Genomic DNA, 7995 nt, shown 5'->3' on the forward strand with positions numbered 1-7995 from the left:
TGGATCTAAAACCCAACACTTAGGCAAGAGAAGTGAGCACAGAGGAATTTCGGACAGCTCGTCTCCTTACATGTTGTACTAACTTCCCCGCATGTGAAATCACTGTCTCGTAATCCGGGGTCTCACAACCTCAGCACTGTGGACATTTGGGGTTGTGGGGGAGTCTCTGTGGTGTGGCAGTCCTGGGCACAGTAGCCCCCTTGTTATTCTCTTGACCAGCGTCCCTGAGACCTACCGACCAGATTCAGGTAGCAGTGCCCCCTTCCATAGTTGTGACAATCAAAATGTCTCCAGCACTGACAGAGGTCCCCTGGGGGTAAAATCACCCCCAGTTGTGAATAATTGCTCTAATCCAAATAAAGGAGAATAATGTTCAGTCTATCTGAAAATTGTAAATTCTGACAAACAGCTACTAATTAGAACAATGGAAATATGATGTATACATATAATGAAATCTTATTCAGCATTTAAAATGAAAGGAAATTGGTCAGGCACGGTGGCTTACACCTGTAATCCCAGCACTTTAGGAGGCTGAGGCGGGTGGATCACCTGAGGTCAGGAGTTTGAGACCAGCCTGGCCAACATGGCGAAACCCTGTCTGTGCTAAAAATACAAAAAAATTAGCTGGGCGAGGTGGCATGCGCCTTTAGTCCCAGCTACTCAGGAGGCTGAGACAGGAGGATCGCTTGAACCTGGGGGGCGAAGGTTGCAGTGAGCCAAGATCGCGCCACTTCACTCCAGCCTGGGCAAAAGTGAAACTCTGTCTGGCTCAAAACTAAATAAATAAAAGGAAATCCTATGACCTGCAACCACATGGCTGAACCATGAGAACCTCGTGCTGAGAAGGAAGCCAGGCACAGAAAGACACATGCTGCACGAGTCCACCCACAAGGCACCCAAGAAATGGTACCCACAAAATTGTTCCTTTCATTTTGTGCTAAGCCATGTGTCATGGGGGAAATAAAAAGTATGTGCAGTGTTTAACAAGACTAAGAGGTGCAGAAGGCCCAAGGGCAGGTACAGTTCACAAAGAAGGGGACGGTCTGTAAAAGATTAGGTGAACTTTTTTTTTTGAGATGGAGTCTCGCTCTGTTGCCCAGGCTGGAGTGCAGCGGTGCGATCTTGACTGACTGCAACCTCCACCTCCCGAGTTCAAGCGATTCTCCTGTCCCAGCCTCCCGAGTAGCTGAGAGTACAGGCACACACCACCATGTCTGGCTAATTTTTGTATTTTTAGTATAAATGGGGTTTCACTATATTGGTCAGGCTGGTCTCAAACTCCTGACCTCAGGTGATCCACCCCCTCAGCCACCCAAAGTGCTGGGATTACAGGCATGAGCCACAGCGCCCTGCCCAGGTGAACATTTTTCAAATGGAGACATAGAAATGTCTAACAGTCATGTAAAAAAAAAAAAAGCTCAACATCACCAATCATTAGAGAAATGAAAAAGTCCCAATAAGATACCATCTCACACTAGTCTGAATGGCTATTATTAAAGGTTTTTTAAATAATAGATGTTGGTTGGCGTGGATGTGGAGGAAAGGGAATGCTTCTACACTATTGGTGGGAGTGTAGCTGAGTGCAGCCTCTATGGAGATTTCTCAAAGAACTAAAAATAGGGCTGGGTACTGTGGCTCATGCCTGTAATCCCAGCACTTTGGGAGGCTAAAGTGGATGATAGCTTGAGGCCAGGAGTTTGAGAACAGCCTGGGCAACACACCGAGACCCCATCTCTATAAAAATTCAAAAATTATCTGGGCATGGTGGCGTGTGCCTGTAGTCCCAGCTACTCAGGAGGCTGAGGTGGGCGGATGCCTTGAGCCCAGGAGGTCAAAGCTGTAGTGAACTATGATCATGGCACTGCACTCCAGCCTGGGCAACATAGCAAGACCCTGCCTCACACACACACATACACACACACACACACACACACACACACACATACAACATACACTGGAGACTTGGAAGTGTGGGAGAAGAGTGAGGGATGAGAAATTACCTAATGGGTACAATGATTGCTGTTTGGGTGATGGATGCTTTAGTGTATCCATCTGGGTTTTTAGTAGCCCAGGCTTCATCACATTGCATATATATGCAATGTATCCATATAACAAAACAGTACTTCTATACCCCCTAAATTCATAAAAATAATATTTTTTGACACAGGGTCTCACTCTGTCACCCAGGCTAGAGTGTGGTGGTGCATCACAGCTCACTGCAACCTCTGCCCCCCTGGTTCAAACGATCCTCAAACCTCAGCCTCCTGAGTAGGTGGGACCACAGACACACACCACCATGCCTGGCTAATTTTTGTATTTTGGGTACGGATGGGGTTTCGCCATGTTGCCCAGGCTGGTCTCGAACTCCTAAGCTCAAGAGACTCATCTGCCCTGGCTTCCCAAAGTGCTGGAATTATAGACATGAGCCACTGCACCTGACCTATTTTTACAAAAAGATTGGGTGAACAGCAGACACCAACTTCAAGGGTCAGACTCAGTAAGGAGAGAGCAGAGAGATGCAAGGGAATTTGGGTCAAGCACAGAATAGCGAAAATGACCTGGGCACCAGCCTCAAGCAGCGATCTTGACTCAGTGACTGGCAGGAGGGCGTTCCTACCTGCTCTCTGCCTCAAGCTGGGTTTTGTCATGCGCAGTGCTGCTGGAGCAGGAGGCATTGGCCGATGCTAAGGCAAAATACAACTTGGAGAGCCAGAAGCTCTCCATGTGGGCCAAACCTTCAGCATGCCTGTGTTTCCATTGCTGTGCCCGTACATCAACGATTGTCCGTTTGCCTTTTCTCACGGTTATGGAAGAGAGAATCGGGTCTGAGTAAGAGCTGGCAGTAGGAAGTGAGCTGGGGTGCATCCTGCATTGCATGACAGAGACTCAAAATTAGTCCCTCTCCTCAGAACCGGTAATCTCAGTGATTTTCTCAGATGGAGAAGGGATGCGGGGTGCGTGGGGAAAGAACCAAAGATTATGAAGCTATCCGCTGTTCACAAAGCCTTCAGTGCTTTAAAGGAAGGTTGTGCTTTTGTGGGTTCAACCTCCCTCACATCAGGGACCATTATTCTCGTGTTATTGATAGTATGGGAAAATAATACTCAGACAACCTGTCGATCTCACACCCAGTGAAAGGGGTAGGTCACACGGAGACCAATCTTTTCTTTCTTTATTTTATTTTATTTTATTTTATTTTATTTTATTTTATTGAGACAGGGTCGTCTTTAGTCACCCAGGCTAGAGTGCAGTGGCACGACCTCAGCTCACTGCAGCCTTAATCTCCTGGGCTCAGGTAATCCTCCTACCTCAGCCTCCCAAGTAGCTGAGGAGTGCCACTATGCCCAGCTAATTTTTGTAATTTTTTTTTTTTAGAAATGGGGCTTTACTATGTTGCCCAGGCTGGTTTTGAATTCCTGGGCTCAAGCGATCCTCCTGCCTTGGCTTTTCAAAGTGCTGACATTATAGGCATGAGCCATTGTGCCGAGCCAGAGATCAATCTTTTCAATTCCAAAACAACAAACAATCAGAAACAGGTTATTATTATTATTATTCTAATAGAGACAAATTCTTGATATGTTGCCCAGGCTGGCCTCAAACTCTTGGCCTCAAGCCATCCTCCCACATTGGCCTCCCAAAGTGCTGCGATGACAAGTATGAGTCACCACACCTGGGCTTGAAAGCAGGTTATAACACCACATCATGCAAACAGGGAGGTTTTAAGCCTATGCAATGTTTTCTTTATTTACTTATTTATTTATTTATTTATTTTTAGAGTCAGGGTTTTGCTCTGTTGCCCAGGCTGGAGTGCAGTGGGATGATTATAGCTCACTGCAGCCTCCAACTCCTGGGCTCAAGTGATCCTTTCACCTCAGCCTCCTGAGCAGCTGGGACTACCGGCGCGTGCAACCACACCTGGATAATTTCTACTTTTTTTGTAAAGACAGGGTCTCATTATGTTACCCAGGCCGGTCTCAAACTCCTGACCTCAAGTGATCTGCACGCCTCGGCCTCCCAAAGTGCTGGGACTGTAGGAGTAAACCACAATGCTCAGCAACCCATGCAATGCTTAATTCATACATTTAACTCTTTCTTACTTATTCTGGATGCTCGCATGCTGATCTGATACTGGTTTCTAGTCTACAAAGCAGCTGCTAATTAAAACCCAATTAGTGGTTGGGTATGGTGGCTTACACCTGTAATCCCATCACTTTGGGAGGCCGAGGCGTGCAGATCACTTGAGGTCAGGAGTTCAAGAACAGCCTGGCCAATATGGTGAAACCCCATCTCTACTAAAAATACAAAAATTAGCCGGGCATTGTGGTGCACATCTGTAATCCCAGCTACGCAGGAGGCTGAAGCAGGAGAATCACTTGAATCCAGGAGGCGGAGGTTGCAGTGAGCCAAGATTGTGCCACTGCACTCCAGCCTGGGCGACAAAGTGAGACTATGTCTTAATAAAAAGAAAAGAAAAGAAAAGAAAAAAACCAATTAGCCTATGTAAGAAGTAAATGTGCCCCATGTGTCTTGTGCAGGAAACCATGGCCCAGGTGTATCCAAGCTCCAAAGCATTCACCAGATTGATAACATGTCTGCATCAAGGCAGACCATGGATGCTTAGAACAGCGAACTCAACACAGCTGTGAGTACTCCACATGCTTAGAACAGCTGTGGGCCGCCAGTCGTCCCAGCTGAAGACAATCACCTGGGGCTTGTTAAAAATAGCCATATCCTAGGAGATTCAAATTCCATACATTTGGGGTGGGGCCTAGGTCTGCCAGTTTAACGAGCTCCCTGGGTGATTCTATTGCTCACCAAGTGTAAAACCTGCCGAATTAGGGCTGTTCATGCAGTTGCTTTGGGGTTCAGTTTGGAATATGTTCACCATGGAAAGGGCTCCTGAAACATGCTTTGTTATGAGTCCCCAGCACTGTCTTTGTTTGGGTGTCAAGGCTGTATATATGAAACCTGTGTTACAGGCTGAGTCCTGTCCTGCTCCCGCAAATGCCTATGTGAAAGTGGTAACTCCTGATGTTACCAGAAAGGGGTCCGGATCCAGACGCCAAGAGCGTGTTCTTGGATCTTGCGCAAGAAAAAATTCAGGGTGAGTCAATAAAGTTAAAGCAAGTTTATTAACAAAGAAATAAAAGAATGGCTACTCCATAGACAGAGCAGCAGCATGGGCTGCTGGGTGCGTACTTTTATGGTTATTTCTTGATTATATGCTAAATGAGGGATGGGACTATTCATGAGTTTTCAGGAAAAGGGGTGGGTAATCCCAGGAAGTGAGGGTTCCTCCCTTTTTTAGGTTAGGGTTAGGGTTAGGGCCATGGCCATGACATTTGTAAACTGTCGTGGACTGGTGGGACTGTAGCGGGGGGGACAACTAGAGGTCACTCTCATTGCCATCTTGGTTTTGGTGGGATTTGGCTGGCTTCCTTACTGCTACCTGTTTTATCAGCAAGGTCTTTGTGACCTGTGTCTTGTGCTGACCTCCTATCTCATCTTGTGTCTTAGAACGCCTAACCTCCTGCGAATGCAGCCCAGTAGGTCTCAGCCCCTAATCAAGATGGAGTTGCTCTGGTTGAAACACCTCTGATGCTAGGACCTCAGATTGTGACCTTATTTGGCAGCAGTCATTGAAGTTGTAATCCGTTAAGGTGAGTTCATGATGGTGGGCTCTAATTCAACATGACTGGTGTCTTTATAAAAGGAGGAAAATCGGACCCAGAGACACACACGGGCAGAATACCATGTGAAGATGGAGGCAGAAATTGCAGTGACACAGCTACAAGGAACTCCAAGGATCTCCAGCAACCACCAGAGGCTTAGAGAGAGGCATAGAATACATTCTGTCCTAGAGTCTGTCATCTGTCCTTACCAGAAAGGGGTCCTGATCCAGACCCCAAGACAGGGTTCTTGGATCTCGCACAAGAAAGAATTCTGGGCAAGTCCATAGGGTAAAGTGAAAGCAAGTTTATAAAGAAACTAAAGAATGGCTTACTCCACAAGCAGAGCAGTGGTGTGGGCTACCCGACTGAATATACTTATAGTTATTTCTTTTTCTTCTTCTTATTATTATTTTGAGACAGAGTCTCCCTCTGTCACCCAGGCTGGAGTGCAATAGTGCGATCTCAGCTCACTGCAACCTCCGCCTCCTGGGTTCAAGCGATTCTCCTGCCTCAGCCTCCTGAGTAGCTGGGACTATAGGTGGTTGCCACCACGCCCAGCTAATTTTTGTATTTTTAGTAGAGATGGGGTTTCTTCATGTTGGCCAGGCTGGTCTTGAACTCCTGACCTCAGGTGATCCGCCCACCTCGGCCTCCCAAAGTACTGGGATTACAGGCATGGGCTACCACGCCCTGCATAAGCAACTGTGTATTTGGTTTTTTTGATTTTTTTTTTTTGAGACAGGATCTTGCTCTGTTGCCCAGGCTGGCTCACTACAAGCTCACTACAGCTCACTACAGCTCACTACAAGCTCTGCCTCCCAGGCTCAAGAGCTTCTCCCACCTCAGCCTCCTGAGTAGCTAGGTCCTTACAGTTATTTCTTGATTATATGCTAAACCAGGGGAGGATTACTCATGAGTTTTCCAGGAAAGGGATGGGTAATTCCCAGAACTGAGGGTTCCTCCCCTTTTTAGACCATATAAGGTAACTTCCAGGTATTGCTGTCCTAGGACTTTCTCCTTAGTTCAGATAAAAGCCAGGTTCTTGCCACATGGCCGTGAGAGATTAGGCTCACAGACACTTTGAAGAGTGAGAAAAATGGAATTTATTGGGCAATAAGGAAAAAAAGAGAAACAGGGAGTCTCAGCAAAGCGAGAGTCCCTGCTAGCTGGTCTCCCCCTCACAGATTGACTCCCAGATTCCACCCGAAACAGAAGAGGCCAGGCTCCTTCCTGCTGCAAAGTGTGTGAACTTCCGTGGCTCCAGCCCATTTTCCCAGTGGCCGCACAGTGGTCGGAGTTTCTCCGGGGACCTCTTTATACTTGGCTGTCTCATTGCTGTGGCATTTGTCAACTGTCACGGTGCTGGTGGGAGTGTCTTTTAGTGTGCTAATGTATTATTATTAGCGTATAATGAGCCATGAGGATGACCAGAGGTCACTCTTGTTACCATCTTGGTTTTGGTGGGATTTGGCCGGCTTCTTTACCACATGCTGTTTTATCCAAAGGGTCTTTATGACCTGTATCTTGTGCTGACCTCCTGTCTCATCCTGTGACTAAGAATGCCTAACCTCCTGGGAATGCCACCCAGTAAGTCTCAGCCTTACTTTACCCAGCCCCTATTCAAGATGGTGGAACTGCTCTGCTGCAGACACCTCTGACAGTGGGATGGTGCAGGGTCTCCCTTTGTAAGGCCCTGAGGGCCCATGAAGCATGGAAGTAAAGAAAAATCTTGAGTTCCTTCAAAGAAAATTCCAGGCACCTAGCTGGCCCTGAGAAGTCAATGAGCAACTCGGTAAGTAAAACAGTAATGTAACTTAAAACAACAGCCAAGGAAGCTAGAGTCATGAGATGCTTGGCTTTCTATGGGAACGGAAGATAGCATCTTAGCATACGTCCCGAGCTGTTTTTCAGAAACCCAGACCCTACCAATCAGATCTGCTGGCATGGACCTCAGGTAAGCGGAACTGAGGACTCAACTCTGACCAATGTACTTTGTTCTATATTCCCTCCTGAGGGGCCTGGAGGAGGCCATGCCCACAGACCAGAGCTAACAGTTTTTTTCTTTTGTCTCCAGACTTTTAAACAAAGCTTCCCTTCCTTAACCCATCACGAATCAGAGAATCTTTGAATCTACCTATGTCCTGTGGGTCCCCCTTGCTTCGAGATGTTCTGCCATTTTAGGTCAAACCACTCTATAACCTGCCTATATTGGTTTATGACTTTGTCTGTAACCTCTGCCTCCCACCTTGAAAAACCCTCACCTGTAATTCATTGGGGAGGGTGGGGCTTTTTTTAAAATTATTATTATTATTTTAAGACAGAG

The sequence above is a fragment of the Macaca mulatta genome, chromosome X, assembly GCF_049350105.2.
Source record: "Macaca mulatta isolate MMU2019108-1 chromosome X, T2T-MMU8v2.0, whole genome shotgun sequence".
NCBI classification, from domain to species: Eukaryota; Metazoa; Chordata; class Mammalia; order Primates; family Cercopithecidae; genus Macaca; species Macaca mulatta.